Raw genomic sequence first — 19,117 nt, forward strand, 5'->3', positions numbered from 1 at the left:
TTGTTCTAAATCACTGTATCTCCTCCCACGTGGTCTTAAGCAAGTTTTTATATCATTGTCAAAGTTCTTGGCTGTCATGTGTGCTGTCAAATGTTCTAATAACCACCGAAAATATCACTGCTTATTACATTATTCTACTTACAGTTTTCATGACAGTATGAAAATGATGCTCTTAAGCTCTTGCATGCATATCAAAATGCTCTGCTCCCTGTCTTTACTTTGTCATTTCTGTTATTCCTCCATTACAAACAAATCCTCTTGTTTACTGTTCTGTCAGGAAGCCTATTTCTGTTTTGGCTGTAGAACACACTGTGCCTTCCTTGTTTTTTCATGAAACAGTTAACCAGCAGGTTTCAAGGGTTACTAGCAAAAAAGGGTCCCTTTTATTGATGTTTACATTACTTATGAATTTATTGCCACATAAGATAGAGGCATTCTCTGATGGAGACATAGCAGAAAGTGTAAAAGGGAGATGAAACAACTCTTTACTTGGCAGCAAATGCTGCCCTCAATCCCCCAAGCCCCAGACATAGACCATCATCAAGATATAGGGACACATCCCTGCTGCTGGAAGCTGAGTGCTGTGAGGACTCCTCCTGCATTAACTGCTCTGTTAGCTCCCATCCATTATTCCTTATCTCTGCTCTGTGTACATACATTTTTGCTGAGGACAAGATGTTGTTTTGAGGGTTTTTTTCCACTGAGAAATGAGCTCTAAAAACTTCGTTTTGCCAGATACACATGAAAGGAGCTGAAACATGCTGCTTTTCCTGATGCTGGCAGCAGTTCAGTGATCCCAGTGGTGGCCTCAATGGTGGCAGCAAGGGGAGAACAGAGAGCAGCAGGAGGCTATGCCTGTCTCGTGAACCATCACATCTTGCCTACCGGAGAACATTCAGCATTACAAGTGAGGGCACACAAAAATTTAAAGGACTTTACAGCTAAATTGGCTTATGTCTTTTGAAATGAAGTATGTTGCAGCACAGCACCAATAAATCGCCTGTGAAGGCCAAGACAATACTTGTGCTAGTAAAAGGCAGCCACTGCTTGTCAGTGAAGTCCATTTTAAAAAAAGTTTTGGGCAGCACCTGTCTGCCTCAGCAGCAGTATATCACTGGTGTGTTTGGCCAGAAGCCTAGCGAGGAAAAGCAAAGGACAGAGGGAGAAATCCTCCACCAGCTTTGGGCTCTAAACACATACTCACATTCCAGAATCCATCACGTGTAGCGTTGCATCGTTCCTTTTCTATTTCCTTCCGAAGTCAGCAAACATAAGACAGCGCACAGCCGCTTTGGATTAATCTGATGCTTTAACATCTTCATTTTGGCTACTTTAAAACGATGTTACCTTGGCATGGTTTCGTTCAATGACTCTAGCAGGTCCAGACAAATACTGGTTTGGGTTTTTTTATGTTCAGAAGCCAAACCAAAAAAGCAGGAAAAAATGTCTTAAGTCAGAATTTTCTGACGTTTTCTTTGGCAAAATGAAACCAAAAAATGTGTCATGCCAAAACCTTGAATGAACCAAAATATTTCATTCCACCAAAATTGAATGTTTGTGTTCTGATTACTCTTGCCTTTTCTTTTTTTTTTTTAATTGAATGACACTTTGAACAAATAAGTCACAAAATTTTACTTGCAAATGGTTGGAATGGAAATATTTGGCATCTTCAGAAATCTATAACTTTCTATTTCTTTCAGCCAAGGATTTAGCTGAATTCAACCTAAATTTACTCATTGTTTCAATATTTTATATTTTCTTTATGTTGAATGTTTATGGAAAAATGTCCCCCAGAACTTTTCTTCTTCCTATTGAATTGATTCTTGAATATTCTTCCTGCTCTGTCAGTAAGATATTCTCCTACTTTTACAGGGTTTCTTTTGACTTTGCTTTTACACGATGAAGGACTTCTCAATTTTGTTCCTTAATGATCTGAAAGTTCCTGTCATTTGGTGTGTGAAACTGTTAAAATCCTTCATCAGCATGCCTTGGCCCTCCCCTGCTTATTCTGTAATAGGGTTATAGGCTAACGAGGAGTAAGGTAAATTCTGCCTGTGCCTTTTTAGAGCAGATGTTGCTGTCAATACCGCTTTTACATGATGAAGAACTTCTCAATTTTGTTCCTTAATGATCTGAAAGTTCCTGTCATTTGGTGTGTGAAACTGTTAAAATCCTTCATCAGCATGCCTTGGCCCTCCCCTGCTTATTCTGTAATAGGGTTATAGGCTAACGAGGAGTAAGGTAAATTCTGCCTGTGCCTTTTTAGAGCAGATGTTGCTGTCAATACATTTTCTTCCTAGACTTGCTTTGATTTTTCTTTTCATTTTTTTCCCCCAAATAGGGACGTTCATTTAAAGCACAAGTGTGAAACTGTGCAGGGAGAGAGGAATCAAAGATTCGTATTTAGCTTGGCATCATGTTGCATGCTCTTTAAACACCTCTTGCCTTGAGGATGCTTGGCTCTGCCAGGGAAGGCCACAGTCCTTCAGGCCAGAGTCCATCTCTGCCCAGAAATATTCATGTTGCTGTTTGTTTGCTCCTTGGCCCAGGAGCCTGGTAATCTGGGCTTTTCCCAAAGTATATGTACTTGTGGCATAGGCCACTGTAGTGCATCCAGTGCGTTTGGAAGATGTCTGTTTTATGGTTTTATTGTGGAAATAAGAATTCTCAGCAAGAATTTCCAGTGAACTTCTCTACAAAGCTGGAATCTGGGTTTATTTCCAAGCTCTGCACAACTGATATCCTTCCATCCATTCACCTTTAATCTTCTGCATGTGATAAAATTGATATTATTTTTGGAGGATGAATGTTGTTTCAAAGGCTCATAATTAGCCCCTTCCAACTTTGAAAAAAATCACCCTTTTAAAAGAGGTTTTCTAAGTCTGCTTTGTCTGCAAAAGTGAGTTTTAAATATTCCCGTAAAACCTTTTCATTTCCTGTGCCATAAGCCTGAAAACATACTGTTTAGTTTGTTGGGGCAAGGGGATTTGAGGTTTGAAAATAATGCTTCATTTATATATAGAGTTAAATAGGCTTGAAAATAATCCTTTTAAGGATTTTATTTACATGACCAAAAATAATCAAGGTCTGATTGTTTGAAAACTATAGGATAAAATGTCAGTAATACTTTAACAAGCAAACTAATCAACTGGTGCTCCTACTGCCTAGAACTGATGAAATGAAGAGATTCTTATTAATTCTGCTTGTAAATGCTTCGGAGCCATGCAAATTCTCGCTGGTGAGAGCCAGATGGGTCCCTCGATAGCGAGATTCTTTTATGGGCTCATTCCTCATTTCTGTGGCTAATGCTTTCCTCCTGATGAGGAGATTGTCCCCACTGATCCTATTTCTGGTTGCACTGTTGCTCTCAGAGGCAACAGGAATACAAATCATGGCTGGCACCTCCTTCTGGTGGCTGTACTGGGCACTTACATGACACTGAGAATTGAGCCCACCTGCAAACTGCTGTTGCTGCTGGGGGTGAAACCTCTCACTGGACTGAGAATCTCCACTTGTGCCTGGTGTCTGAGTCCTTCCTGGCAGCTCAGCAGAAGAGAAAGGGGGCCAGGATGGGTTGTCCCGTTGTCACTGATACTGCAGGAAAAACAAAACCTCTGCAACAACATCTTTAGTGTTAGAGAATCAAGGCATTACTTTATTCTGGTCAGGCTGTTGTTCTGGCCAAGATGTCCAACAGAAATAATTTCATCCACACATTGCCCGGGTTATGCAGAGAAAATCATTCCAACACACATGACTTTTTACTAGATTCTGCACAGTCAAAACCCAGAGAAATTCATTGGTTCAATGTTCATTGGTCCCAAGTTACACAGTTCTTAGTATTTGGTTTCCTATTGGTTGTTGATCCCTTCACCTTAATGTTAATTAGGTTCTCATTCTTTGTTCTCTTATCTATCTTTTCCCAGACCATGCCGGGGTGATCTTTAGCCTTGATGTTCCTTAATGGTCCTTATCTTTAGCGTATCTTCTGTGCTACTCCCAGTCTGTTGAGATGTTAAGCTCATCAGTCCTTGAGTGGTGAAACAGTCCTTTGAAAAGAAACTTCAATCCTTTTCCCCCTGGGCAAAGGTGAACAAAACCATTGACTAAAGTTATATTAAAAAATTTTAAACTTTATATCATTTCCAACATCATGTGGCTGGCCTGGGGCAGCCTCTTGGACCTCTCTCAACTTGGTTGCTGGGCTTTTTGGTTGGATGAAATCTTCCTCTGTATCTTAACAAACCTAAAATTTGCCTAATCTCTAACACATTATAGATGTGCTTACATCCTTTATGACTTTTCATGTTTGGGGTTTTTATGGCAATTTTATGGCAATTTCTTTCCACCTGTGTTTATGTCCAGCATAAATATGTCAGCATGCCTCCTGCAGAGCTCAGCCTGGTGAGATTGGTAGATTCACCTCTTGCAGATACATTTACTGAACAACCTGTTGCAGGTGTCTCAGACATCTTTACAACCCAATTTCCCAAAGATTCCTTGAACTTTTGATTCAAAGTCATTGTGATAATGTTGCAAGAGGGCGAGAAAGAGTGAGCCAGGCAACGAGTTGCCACTGGGACCTTAAGTCATCAAAACTCTCTTACTTTCTTGTTTTCTTTAAAAAATTTTATTATTTACACTTGGCTACTTCTGATTTGACATATGGGAGTTCCCAGAGTCAAAGAGAGCTCAGCATGAGAGATTGTAACTCAGTCTTTGCCCGGGCTTGGGAAAACACATGCAGAGAAAGCCAGTGTCTCTGGGAGTCAGCTGCCTTTGCTTTGCACTTCCAACAGCACCAAACACATCCTGGGCTGAGTGTGGGCCTGTGTCTGTGTGTGCTGACCTGCTACAAGGCCCAGGGAAGCTGCAGACCTCTCTACTTGGTTTCTACAGGCAAATTGCTTTCAGTGGTTGAGGGAGTAAAATCTGTTAATATGCACTGCTATTTAGCTGCAAAGGAGGAGCCTTTCTGAAAGGAGAGAAGGCAGATTTTAGGTTACTGCCATCCCTTCAAAGGGAGGGATTTCAAGCCTATGTGTGTCTGTGGGGCCCCAATGGGTTGGAGTGCTCCACAAGGTGGGTTGGAGTGCTCCACAAGGTGCGCTGGAGCTGCAGCGTGAGATCTCCCAGCCTGGGCAATTGGCCTTAGGCAGAAACCCCACCGAGAAGCAGAGACTGTGGGAATCAGGTCAGCCTGATGAGCAGCAAAAGCTTGTCCAGGGATACAAACAGCCATATGGGACAGGCTGGCTGAGCCCCCTGGCTATGCAGCCCTCACTGCATATCAGCAGTGCAGAGCCCTGCCCTGGACTTCAACCAGAACTGGATGTCAACCAGAAAAAATCCGTAGCTGGAAAGTGACAGATCCTGAGCTGGGGAGCTCAGGAGTGGCAATGTAAGGAGGGAGGCAGGAGTGTAATTAAAAGTCTCCAGGAGGCAGGGAAAGTGCCAGCTGGATGCTGGGGGGCTTTCATGGGAATGACAGTAGGTTCTCCCCTCTACAACTAGGGATGCTGAGATGAATCATGCATCTCTTTTGGTTAGAAGGATCAAAACAGTGCCGTGACCGAGGTTTGACGTGAATTACTGATGATTACATGAAATTTGAAAATGCTTTGGGCAGTGGGCAGTTTTGGAAACTGACATTTTGACAAGGAGTGCATGCAGATTAGAGCTGAAATCAGGTGGAACCATGGCATGGGCTTTCACTGGTCAGTAAATTCTGGCCGCTGAGGTGACAGAGACCCACTACAGAGTAAGGGGTCCCAGCTGAGTTTATGGCAAAGGTTTTGTGTTGCCTGGGGTATGTGGCTCTCCTACTACACATTTCAGAACCCTCTCCCTTTGAAGGCAAGATTGCCACTAATACATGTTGGATGTAGCAGACAGTTGTTAGACAAATTGCTCTGGGATTTTATGGTGACGTGAGACTTTTCTCAAAGAGCATAAATTGGGACTAATTTTCTCTGGTGAGGAATGGGGTCAGTCTCAACAGATGCTCAAGGTTTGACACCTATTTGGGAAATGCATCCTTTGCTTTTTGGCTGCTAGGGGTATTGTTAGCTACCTATAGTGGAAAGTGTAATGATAAATGTTGCAACAGGGAAAGAATATTACAGCCCAAATGAAAACACAGTAGTAACTGGGAGCTAGAGATGCCTAGTGAGTGACTTTTTTTTGCCAAGAAGGTAACATTTGCTGTTGACTTGCTGTTTTGAATAGACAAAACCAGCCATACTTTCCCAGACAGGACATTTAGTAGTAGAACCTCAATAAAGATGCTGCTAAATTAGGGGATTCTGTAGAGCAGGAAATACTACATGAGAAGCATAAGAAGTGTTGGGCAGCCTCTCCCGTGGTGGTACTGGGACACCTGTAGGTCCCATCTCTGTGCCGCTCCAGGAGCATGGCTTGGCATATCCTATCTAACCAGGAGTGTGCATACATGGTCAGCAGGATGCTTTTGGGTTGTACCTTCTGCTTGTTTTAAACAAAAGTCTGCACAACAAGAAATTGCTTCCAGAGGTGGAGCATCTTAAGAGCTATATAGTAATGTTAATATGCACGTGTGTGAATTTGCACAACTTGCTTCTTGTCCATCCAGGGTAAATGTTATTAACAGCTCTAGACAGGGAGCTGTTTCTGCTCCCCATTCAGTGTGTCTGTTCATGTCTGCCTTACCCAGTCAGGGACTATTTGCTTCTGCTGCCCACAAGAAGGAGACCTTGGATAGGGTTATACAATGAGATATTGCAACTCATGTGACAGACCTTCTGTTTAGTTTTCTCTTGCCACACTTCTTCAGCTCCATTCATGTGCAAGCAGGCAGCATGTCTGCAAACAGTGTGGTTGCCATCCCCCATACCTTCTGCAAACAGCTGCCTCTGTGCCACAGCTCTGTCCCTGTGCCATACAGTACCACACTGGCTGCCACTTCCTTGCCTGTCTCACTTCACCAGGGCTGACAATGCTTTTCTTTCACCTCAAGAAAGACTGGGAGCACAGCAGACCACCAATGTTCCAGCCACGGATCCTTGGCTGTGGCTGTTGGCACTGGTGTGCCTGGCCTGGGTTTACCTCTTATCCTGCCTGCACTGCTTAGGGATACAGGAAGTTTTGAGGGCCAGGATGATCTTCTCCTCTGGCAACACAGCACCCACTGAGTTGGTCCACTGCTGAGAACTGTCACAAGGAACATCATAAACAACCAAGGAGACAGTCACAGCATTAAAAAGAAAAGCATCCTATCCTGGGCATCTGAACCTTCTCTGGTAGCTCTCAGGGACTGCTTGGTGTAAGAGAAATCTATTAAATGACAGAGTACCAGTGGGACAGATCCCAGTTCTGTCCCCTCCCCTTTTTTTACTGTCAGAAAAATTCACTGAATTAGCTCAGACTCAGGTTATTTTTCTCAAGCATTTTACAGGGAACTAGTAATACTCACATGCTATATTCCTAGAGAAAGACCATACAATTACCTACAAATTCTTGGCCTGAGACCACGCTTGTAAATAAATCACAGATGAAGAACTGAGTCTCCTTAAAAAAGTGCTCCCAGGGTGTTGCAATGATAATTATTGTGATCATAAGGGAAGCTGTTACAGACAAATGAAGCCGTCTGGAAAGGCTGGGGAAGAGGTTAATCGAGATAGTTCACCCTGATCTAATTGTATAAAGCACAAAGTGACATAATTAAATACAGAGTCTCCACAAGCACCAGTGCTGTGTTGTATAAGTTTTGATGTCTCTAGAAATAGCTGATAGAAGTTTGCTACTGTCACATAGGAAACCATAAAGTAAAACTTAGACCTGAAATCATTAGATTACGGACTTCAGTGGCAGATGTGTAGAAGAAAACAAAATATCTAGTCCAGTCTGGTTTAAAAATAAGTTTATTTGGGGTCTGTAATTCTTTGGCTTCAAGGGTATCTAATGTAATCAAAATAATGAATATGTGCATCTCCCTGGTTTCACGGGCATGTTAGGTGATCAAAATAGTGAATGTGCTTCCTAGGCTGACCTGTCTGTCTAGCTGTGAGCAAACTTTGTTGTGTATCAGTCTTCAGCTGTTGGGGTTTCTGTAATTATTTACGTTTTCACATTAAGTTGAAGTTAATTAATTCAAATTTCCATTAACTCTTCTGTGCTGCAATAGACCAAGTCATGTTGAAATAAAATGAACTTTTGAGGACCGCTGTCATGGTCTGTTTGGGTATTTCAGATTTATGGGACAATGCACTCTGTAAATGAAGCTTTATTTTATAAGCTCATTGAGAAAGAAAGGAAGAAACACAACAAACGGGCTCAATTGCCTTTGCACAGACTAGTCTGCCATGTGAATTCACTAACTCATCACATAAACTATGTAATGTTTCTTTCTAACATATTTCTAACATCTTTCTAACTTTGAAGTTTCTTTCTAACTCATAACTTGCAATTGACAACTTCTAACTCAACTCATGCCCCAATGTGCACAATAGTTACCTAACTGGTAGGGAGATGTTCATTTTCCCTCCTCTGTCACGGCACTAAGTATCCCTGGTATCACACCGGGAAGCACAACAGCCCCAGTGCAACTGCTGTTGGATCAGCTTCCAAAGCTTTTTGCTTAAACTGACGTTTTCATACCTTCCAGCATGGAAGTTTTGTCTGTGCTATTTCCATGACTTAGCAGATTCTGATGAAACTGCCAGACAATCACCATGCAAAGGCAGTGGCTGCAGGAGACAACAATCTGCAGGTGATAATGGCTGTGTAATGGTCCTTTACCTCCTCCTGTCCCACCTATTTGATATTCTTCCTTTGAACTAAAGACACAGCTCCCAATATACATCAGGCATGAGATGTGTTAGCCAAAAAACCTGACCTTATCCCTCTCTCCAAATACCTGAAAAGAAATTGTAATCATTTGGGAGCTGGCCTTTTCTCCCAGCTAGCAAGTAAAAAGAGGAAAAGGCCTTAAGTTGTAACAGGGGAGGTTTAGACTGGATATTAGGAAAAAAATCCTTCACCAAAAGGGTTGACAAGCACTGGAAATGTTGCCCAGGAAAGTAGAGAGTAACCATCCTTGGAGGTCTTTAAAAGCTGTGTAAATCTGGCAGTTAGGGATATGGTTTAGTGGTGGACTTGGCAGTGTTAGGTTAAGGGTTGGACTTGATGATCTTAGAGGTCTTTTTGACCTAAGTGATTCTAAGAATCTGTTAAGCTTTACCGGGAACTGTCAGGTTGGTGAGTCCCCAAACTCTGAGAAAACCATCACCTGGGTTTCTTATGGTTTTGGAATCAAAGAGGATAATTTGCTTTCTTGCAGCCAGACCACAGTTCTGTCAATGATAGACACCATTTTGCAATACCTGATCAGACAAAAGTCCACTTTGAAGTCATTGTTACTATAGCCACGTGCAGGATTGGAAAAAACAGCTCTGTTTTTTTTCCTTCAAGTTTGAATATCAGGAGGAGTTTGGGGGATTTGTATGCATTTATTATACACAGAAGCTAGCTGATAGCTGTGATGTATTGATTTACTGCTCTAAAGCTGTTCCTGTATTATTTTATCACATTACAGATAAATTGCTGCTAAATTTGTGTAGACTTACTGTTTGATCAGCTGTCATCCAGTGTTTACACTTTGTTGTCCATTTCATAAGATTGGACTTTCTCCTGAATGTACTGCCACAGGCCTCTCACTGCTTAGTTCTAAAATAATGCATCCTAATGACCTTGAGGAGGATCACAAAAACATCGAATCGTTGACGTTGGAAAAGACCTTTAAGATTATGAAGTCCTACCATAAACCTAACACTGCCAAATCCACCACTAAACTAGGCTACCATGCTCTTAAAGGACATGATGATGAACTCCATGGGAGTGTTTGCAGTGTGTAGCTTCAGCTTTCTTCAACTGCCAGTGGTGAGGGCACAAGAAGCACTTTACCCTTCAGTATTTTGCCACACAATTTTCTGCCACTCTTTTCCACCCTCTGTGCCAGCATAGTTATTTGTGCAATGAACCAAATGAGGAACTTGATTGGGTTGGAAAATATTTAAGGACTGTTGAACCTAATGGATGACTGTTGCTTTAGACTGTTAGACTAATTTTACAGCTGTTCTGTGTAATGTCTTTTGCCACGATTATCATTCTCACTGGAGTCCCCTTGCACTGCTGAAGTCAAGCAGAGGAAACAAACTAGTCCTTTGTTATTTAGTTTACTGTTATTTTCTATTTGCTTATGGTGCATGGACCTGTTTTACAATAAAGGATTAGCTTTAAGATATAGAAAATAACCTAATTCTCTGTGAACGTTGATTGTGACCGAGCATGACATTTGTAGCTAGCCATGAAGTGAAGCAATTTATTTGGCCTGGCAATAATCAGGTTGCTGTGTCTGATTGCAGCCTGTTCTGCAGTAATTTAATGCAGCCCAAGCTAAAAGCTCACCTGTAAGGGGTAAGTAAGTATGGTATACGGGAAAATACAACTGCAGTGTCTACTACTTATTCATATGTAAGCAGAGTTTTCAGCCCTGATGGCATAAGGCTGTAACTCAGGGTTTTATTTGCAGTGCTGTGTGGAAATGAAATAGTTTGAATCTCTTTTCAATGCCTACCTCTGTCACAATGATCCTGTCTGGATCGATTCTTGTTAAAAGTGCTTTGAAAATTAAAATGCTCATTATGCTGATGTCACAAGTTTCTTAGAACACATACGAAATTCTCACTATGTGAATGATACTTGTTAACGCTTTCTAGTGTTACAGTTACCTGCAGAATATTTTAGTGCTCGACCATAAATCATGAATGGGTGACTACCACAATCTTGTAAAAGGTTTAAAGGCGTGTACTATAGTTAAATGCAACGGGAGTTTGCAAAGTCATTAACAGTCAAGGGAGGAGTGACTATTCGTAAAGACTATGCAGGCTTTGGTATTTAAAATCACCTCCCCAACCAATGAAGTTTAGCTGGTGCCTCAGTGGATTGATGACCTAAAACTTTGCAGGCATCTGGGAGTGGAGATGGATGTCATCTTTCTGCAGAAGTAGAGGCAACCGACACAGCTTATCAGTGATTACAGAGGACCAAATGAAGGGCCAGGGAGTGATGCTGGATGGGTGAGATCATATTTTGAAATCTGCGTAGCATTCCTTGTGCAGTGCTCAGATGCTGGCTTGCAGCTGTGTCCCTGCACGAGAACCAGAGACATACACCCATGCCCACCCAAAATCCTTCATTCACCATGTGCTGGTTCTTCTCCATCATCTGACCTGGGGCTCAAATCAAACCTGATTTCTGCAAGGAAATCACAGTTGTGAGCACGTGCTGGTGCTTAGCCAACATTGAGGCTTCACTTGGTGGGAGGGGAGCCATGGAGAAGCAACCAGCATCCAGAACTGTTCTGCTAATCTTAACTAATGGAGCAACCTTTGACAAGAGGCATCTTAAGAAGGAAAAGTAATTTTATTTTGTACGAGCCAGGTATCACTCAGGCACAGCATAGGCATTCTCCTCCTAGTTTTACTCATTCTTTCCTATCGGGAAGCTTCAAGGTGTGTCTGCACGTGGTCTGTCCAAAAATATTTGTGGTCACAAAGAGTTGGGGAAGCTCGCTATTCTCATAGTGTCTTCTGGGTTGTTCTTATTAATGGCAGCCATGTGGCTGGCTTGTGAACGTGTCTTTTACACATTTCAAAAGTTACCGTGAAATGTGTTTGTCTCTCCTTTTGTCCCACCTGTGTGAGTCATTAGGTAAAACTGCTGATTAACTCATTGCTCTTTAGTCTCTTTCTGGGTGTAGGCTGTTGTATTTAGGTTGTCCTTTGTTTTTCTCAATCTGGGTGTTTCTGTAAATAGAAACTGCAGATAGTTGTGCCAGAGACTTTATGATCTACTAATTTAGATGCCATTAACGCTTGCTTTTCTTTCATGGCTTTTTCTTCTACTTCTTCCTGTTCTCCCACATCCACACATTCCCACTTTTGCTCTATCCATACCAAGACTGATATTTCTGCTACAGCTCATCACAGAGTTGTGTGCAATGTTTCTGCTAAACTTGGGATCTAATGGGTCTGGGAAGGCAGAGGAATGAAATATGTGCTTGATGTTATTTTCTATTGGAAAAATTTCCTGCCAGTTATGGCAGCAACTCAGGATTGTTTCAGCTTCACAGGGAGCAGTGCAAATATCAACTTCTAAAATTAAAGGTAGCTCACGTGAATGTGCAGAATCATGATAAAAGAAGCTCAGTACACCTGTGTTCTGACTCTGCTTACACACTTGTCTCCTTCAAAGAATAGGTGTAGAAAGGTGGTTGTTCACTTTCTCACCCTGCTGCTCAAGGAAATGCCTGGGCAGGCTGCAGAAGGCCCAGTGGGATAGACTTGCACCCAAACAATCAATGAATGATATGAAATGACATATGAAATGACATGATATTCCTGAAGAGGAAGGAGTTCCAGCTTCACACAGGGATGGAAAAAGGAAGTGGTTGAACGGTCATTTATTCTAGAGGAGACATATATAGGAATCTACCAGAGAGAAATGTGGGCTTTCCTGGAAAAAAAAAAAAAAATCAGTCCTTTGTCATCTCATGCTATACTAAAACATAAAAATAAGAAAAATGACCTGTCCTTACAAGGAGGTTAGAGATACTAATTAATGTTTGTGAAGCACTAAGTAGTATGGCAATAAATTACATGGGTGATCCTATGAGGATGTTACTAATTGTGTATTCAGGCCAGAGTTTGAACAGGATATAGTAAATGAGGCATGAGGCCGTGCACTTAGCAGTGAGGATAAAACAAGCTAATGAATCGTTGCTCGTTAAATGTATGCCATCCATGTGCACAGAAAGGCTAAAGGTATTGTGTAAAAAGGTACATGTTATCCTGTAATTGAAGGTTTTACAGTGCATGTAAGAGTTACAAATTTAATTTGTCTGGGAAACTTTAAATAAGGCATTTTCTATCCTTGGAAACACAACTTTGCAACCCTGACACTTTTTGAATAGAGGCTTTTTATGGAATTCAGTAGAAATTGTTTAAATATTGTGTTTCCCCTGCTTGTTTTGCCACAGTTGGCACTGAGCTCCTTCTCCCATGCTGCCTTCGCCATCTGGAACAGACTAAATGGCTTTCTGAGTTGCCTTAAATCCCATCACCAAATCCTATCTTCCAGGCCTGTAATTCATGTCCATCTTTCTCATAGGAGAACTCAGTCCCATTTCTTGACCAAGCTTGGCTCCATTAAACTTAGATCCCTGTCAGGTCTTGCCTTTTTTTCTCTATTGCATTTTTATACCACAAAGACATGAATCTATAAGATGTTAATACATCTGCCTACATTTATTAAGGTAAAATGAGACCATCAGGGATTTAGTATTCTGAAGTTTTCCACGTCAGATTAATTAGTTCAGAGAAGTGTTTAGTTCAGTCTAAACTAGGTTTTAATGAAATGGCAGCAAACTGACTGACTATCTATGGAAACTCAGACTGACTGTTCTCTTTCTAAAGAAATTGGAATTCCAGTACCCTGTTGAAGATAAAGGTAAATGAAAAGCAGGGAATCAGATTGCATCCAGAATTGGATATCATCCAATATGTTTCAGTTTGGTATCGTAGATATATTATAAATACAGGCAACAGGAAATAAATATCCAACAGTAAAATGGTTATTAATCAAGTACAGTACTGATACCTAACTTTCCCCCATGCTCAGCTTGTACCATTTCTTTATGTTTAGGTGGAGCTTGAGTGACTTTAGTCATATATACCTTTGATTGGTGTAAAAATCCCCTTGCTTTGCTTTTAAAGGAACAGTTAAAAAAATGTAGAGCTCGTGCCCAGTGAGGGGTGGTTGTGCCTTCGGGATGGAGGTGTGTGTTAATATTACAACTGTATCATGAACCAAGTTCATCCAAGGAGACCAATTTCACCATCGAGTTCCCCTCTCTGCAAAGATTTCAATAGCACCTGGCGGCAGTTTCTCCACACTGCTCCACCCATTCCATCCCCCTTAGCAGGTGCTTGGCAGTTTCTCCACACTGCTCCACCCATTCCATCCCCCTTAGCAGGTGCTTACAGCTGCAGATCGTTTGTATGGGGAATCACTGCTCTGAGCAGCAACTGTATTTTACCCTTTCATTTCTGTACTGGCATAACCTCTGTTAGGATGTGAATATAACTCCTCAGTTTCCTCCAATCCTACCCCCAGTCATCTGTCCATGGGGTCCCCAGGCATCTTTCCACACCTGTGGCACAATGATCTTTCTGATCAGCACTTTAAATAATGGCTTTCTAATATAGGGTAGAAATGCAGGGGATATTTTGACAAGTGCATCCACAGAAAGTGGAGATGGCACTTGGTGTCCTTTGATCTTTTGTTTCTAATTTGTTTTTATGCTAATTGTTCTAGTGTTTTGTTCCTTTACATCATTTATCCACCATTACTTGATAATATATTAGGTTATTTTGTTTTCCACTAAATTTAGTATCTCAAACATTTTGGTTCTTCTCGTCACTCTGAATTTGTCAAATTGCCACCAGTGTGATCCCTCTCTGCTTTGGATAAGGCTGGTGGAGTGATGGTATTATCTCCACCCTCCTGAGCCTCTGTGGCTTGGCAGAGATCAAATGGTCACATCCTGCGATTTTTCCTGGGACCACAGAACCAGTGATTCTTCAGACACTAAAAACTCTCTTAAATGTGAGATTCTCAGCCTGAGAAAAGGCATTCATTCATGTACCATGCAAATTCAAAATTAATTTATATGATATTCACTGTGGTCTGTGTTCTTTTAAAAAGAAAATAACATTAAGACAGCATAGAGATGAAATTGAAAGAAAGGAAACCAACCCTTCCCTGCTGACAAGCTAATTTTCAGTGCTTGAAGAATTACAGAGTGAAGTAAAATTATTTTATTGCCTTCTTTCATCATTATGCCACAGTACTAATTATGCTCCTGGTGTTCTAAAGTTTATAATGCTATTTCCTGTCACTGAGTTCCTATTTCTTTATTAAATTAATTATTTAAACACATACTTTATGCTGCTAGTGAGACCCTGGTAGCAGACTATCATCTTACAATGACACCAGTGGGTAAGTTTTCATCCACTGCAAAGATAGAAATGATGGAACAATGGCTGTATAGAATAGAAACCGTAGAAAAGTGATTAATATTTTTCAGAATGATCAGCATATGCTGCCACAGAGTGAATATGAAATCATCACATTTTAATATGGAAAACTGATGACGTCTAGAGCATAAATAATAAAAGTTACACAAACATATCTTGGCATGCATATAAGAGACTAGAGTATGGAAGGCACTATACATCCTAAAGGATACTTGCTTTGCTGCAATCACTGCTTTGCATAGACTTCAGGAAGAGTGACCTTTCATTTCAGCCACTACTCCCAGCTGACTTCAGAAAGATCTAAGGAATTTCAATCAAGAAATGAGCAAATCTGTGATAAAGATGGACCCACTGCCACAGCTCTGATAAGCTCAGGGCTTAACATGGAACAAAGGGTCATTGCTGTCTGGTCTGGGAAGTGTTAGCAAACTGCTTGTGAGTGTAGGCAAGCTTAATAATGACAACCAGCTTCAAGGTGCCTCCCGATCACTGCTAGAAGGAGAAGTATGAAATATGACTCTGTTCTTGTTAAGAGTATAATAAAGTTATGGACAGAGAGAATACACAATTGAAGGATTAACCACCAAGGAGAAACAGTCCCTCATGGGAACCACGCTTGTGCTACTAAAGGGAGTGCCTTATGGCAATTTAATCAAATGGCCAACTGCAATAAGTCTTCAAAAACATTTTAATGTAGTCCTTAAAGCAATGTTGTACCTTTTCCCCAAGGCTCCTAGAAGCCTTTTGGCAGCTGGGGATTTCCGCACAGAAGCCACCCCTGTGGCACCTCTAGGATTGGAGCTGCCAAAGGTGATGGCAAAGGGTTTGGCACTGCTGGCTGAAATGCATCTGGGGATGTGCTGGGGAGAAGTCCTTGGCCAGGGAGGAGTGGTGAGTTACTGCAGCTCCTTTGCTCTGTTAGAACAAAGAGAGGCAAGTTAGGGACCAGGGCTGGAGGTTAGCAAACGCTGAGCCCATAGGAAATTCCGGCATTAAGACTAAGGCTCTGCTATTAAGGAACGCATTTACACCTGAATGAGGTCTCCAAACATAGGATGCCTGTCATCAGTGCACTCACCTGGCAAAATTTAGTGGTGCACGTTCCAACCATACTTTCAGCAATTGTCACAGGCTTGTTTGCAGACACGGTCAGACCTGACTTTGGAATCTCTACTTCCATATCCGTATTTTTCTCTCCATTCAAGGATTACAGGTGCCACTCCCGATAAAGCCATTGGAAATCACACCCAAATATTTGGGAACAGAAACCTAGCCTGATCACTTAAAGCCAATGTAGCGTTTTCCCAAAGTCTTTCAGATAAAATCAGAAAGTTGTTTACGTTTTAAATAAATTGATCGTAGACTGTTTTATTTTTAAGGAAAAAGGTTTTTTTCTTTTTTTTTTCCTCTCAGTAATTACAAAATTTCTGGTATTGACTGAAACAGTACATAAGTGAGGCAGATCATGGAAAAAAAAATTTTAAGAGCTTTGTCACTGTCTTTCCTGTCCTATTACTCAACTTAAGTGTTCAACCTCTTCTGTGTGAAGACCACTAGGTTAGACAAATCATTGTAGTGATTTTGTCATACAAGCAAATGCTTAAGGCAAATTTAGATCATCAGAATAATTTCCCATTTTTCCTACATTTATAGATAGTTTGTATCTTATTTTCTGTCCCGTTGCTAATTATCTTAAAAGGGGCTTTGTAATAGAAAAGGATTTTTGTCACCGAACCAGTCATTTTTCTGGCACACTGCACTGCTAGTAATGCAATTGCTTAACTAAAAATTGGTGCAGCTTTAACATCATAACATAATCACTCATTTCTTTGCCTTTCATTCTAATAATGTAAGACATAATGAACTCTTGGTAGATATAGTAATATCCCATAAGTATTTCTATAGGATTTATATTGTCATTTAATATTATTTCAAAGGAAAAAACATAATTCTTGCCATTTTGCTCAGCTACCCATTTTGTGATTTTTTTGTTCTCCTACTATCACTGAAAAGAAATGATCAAATTAACCATTTTAACAAGCATTTGCTAGTTGTGCCTACATACTATTCATTTAAATGACTTGTGAAATCAATCAAATCATGGGGCCTAGTCTTCTTTCCCTGAATAATGACTTCAAGGAAGATCCACCTCCTCTCTGGGAAAGAATGGATAGCTGGGAATGCTCAGGGGAATAAAAGGATTTAAAGCACCGCACATAAAAGGCTGAGTAGAGGAGTCTTTGAAAATAAATGCAGGCTTCAACAAAGGATGAGAAAGAAAAGGGTACAGAGGGAGGGGCTTGATGTAGATATGGACAGTGCATACAGAAGAGGCTGATGAGGAGATGCATAATACCCCAATCGAATGAGCTGTAGGTGCTGAGCTACAGGCTGAGGAAAATGCATTTTGATGAGGGGCATAGGATATGCAGAGACTGGCTGTGGCTGATGGGGTAATGAAGAGACCTCAAAAGGAAGCCAGTCTGGAAAATTAACCTAATTCTCTTAAAACAAAGCGTTTGCATTTCCACTAGTATGCAATGAGCTGCTCTTCACAATCAAAAAATTATGAAGCTGAGAAAAAGAGATGAGGTCCATTTAATATTTTAAAAATTACAACAACTCTTTTTCCCATATCCCTTATTTAGGGTTAATTGAATTAAAAGGCACCCAGTTTGTCATTAACCCAGAGTGGTGAAAAGAATCATAATATTACCTCACAGTTACACAGCTTCTGCCTGGATTTTTGCATTGGTAGCAAAGTCTTTCTGGAAGATTTTCTTAGAGCAGGACTGAAGTAGCTGTAGCATTTCTAGTAAGTGTTTACATGCACTTCTCCAGAAAACAAGCAAACATAGAAATGATAAAAGAAGATGGTGAGTAATATTCTTAGATTAGCATCCTTAGAGTTCAAAATATTAAAAAAAAAATTAAGCTATTTTTTCAGTTTTTGTTGTTTCAGTAAGTTGTTGGTGGGTTAAACATGTAATTAAAAAGGAATGCACACATGGTTAATACTTTTAATTGTGTCAGAGCTAACAACTTTGTGGAGATATGCGAGATCATCATCACCGCCTGACAAAATTCCAATCATGTATATTCAGCCACCCCCAATTATTGAAGTAACAGTTGAGTCATGAGACTTACTCATGGATATTTGGCATTACTCTCCACTGACATTACCTATCAGACCAGACCAGTCATGGGTCTGACCAAGTACTGCAATGACAATGTTTTTCTAGGAGTGTTTGTGATGCTTTGTGAAGATCATGTTTGAGCAGTTCAGTAATTTTGGTCTGGAAGAATAAAAATGCCACTGTTGCTCCATAATACTTTGTTGAGACTCAAATGCTGCAGTGTTTTCTGAATATAAGATACAAATTTTAAAATAAATGTAACGCTTGGGACTCTGCTGACTGTGACAGACAGGATAACCAGTGGTGAGTGCTTTTGGATGCTGAAGGGCATCATCAAGGCCATCTTCTGTGAGTTGGTGCCATACTTTCACCATCCTCACATGAGATTTCAGAACCCAGAGCCATGTCCAAGTAAATGACTGCCATTCTTTAGAGTCTTGCAGCCTCTGACCATTATTCCTTGGTCACTAATTCCTTTGAGGTGAGCAAGTATGCCACAGGTAAAGAAGGTATGGAGATTTTGTCCTCAGTAGTGCTGTGGGTGACATCTGAGAAGTTCTTCAAGACTTTAGTCTCCAAGACTTCTGAGAAAGAAGCTTTGATAAGATTCTTATCTTATTCTTCTACTTCCAGCCTACTGCAGCTACATACATAAGGCTTTGCTCAACCTCTGAGACTGCCACTGGGTTATTGTGCCCCTTGAAAAACTCCACTTTCTATCATAGTACACATTTGTTGGAAATGTAATTTCTTTGAGGTTGCAGACTGCAATTACTTGAGTGTTTTTGGCAGGTGTGAGAGGACACTTCCAGTGTGGTAGAGGAGATAGAAGTGTGGGGAAAATAC

At 40.9% G+C, this 19,117-nt stretch overlaps 1 long non-coding RNA gene across 2 annotated transcripts in view; it reads right to left on the reverse strand.

Moving 5' to 3' along the window:
• Positions 1-11,441: 11,441 nt before the first annotated feature.
• The window catches only part of LOC108449527, a 12,911-nt gene continuing 5,235 nt past the window's right edge, over positions 11,442-19,117 (reverse strand). Inside the window, exons 3-5 of one of the 2 annotated variants that reach the window (XR_001865695.1) lie at positions 17,851-17,966; positions 15,852-16,049; positions 11,442-12,552 (exon numbers count right to left, since the gene is read on the reverse strand). This is a non-coding gene — a long non-coding RNA (uncharacterized LOC108449527). Of the gene's footprint in view, positions 12,553-15,851; positions 16,050-17,850; positions 17,970-19,117 lie in introns of both variants that reach the window. The other variant, XR_001865696.1, reaches the window with a different exon arrangement.

Source organism: Corvus brachyrhynchos, unplaced genomic scaffold, assembly GCF_000691975.1.
Source record: "Corvus brachyrhynchos isolate BGI_N302 unplaced genomic scaffold, ASM69197v1 scaffold209, whole genome shotgun sequence".
Lineage (NCBI taxonomy): Eukaryota > Metazoa > Chordata > Aves > Passeriformes > Corvidae > Corvus > Corvus brachyrhynchos.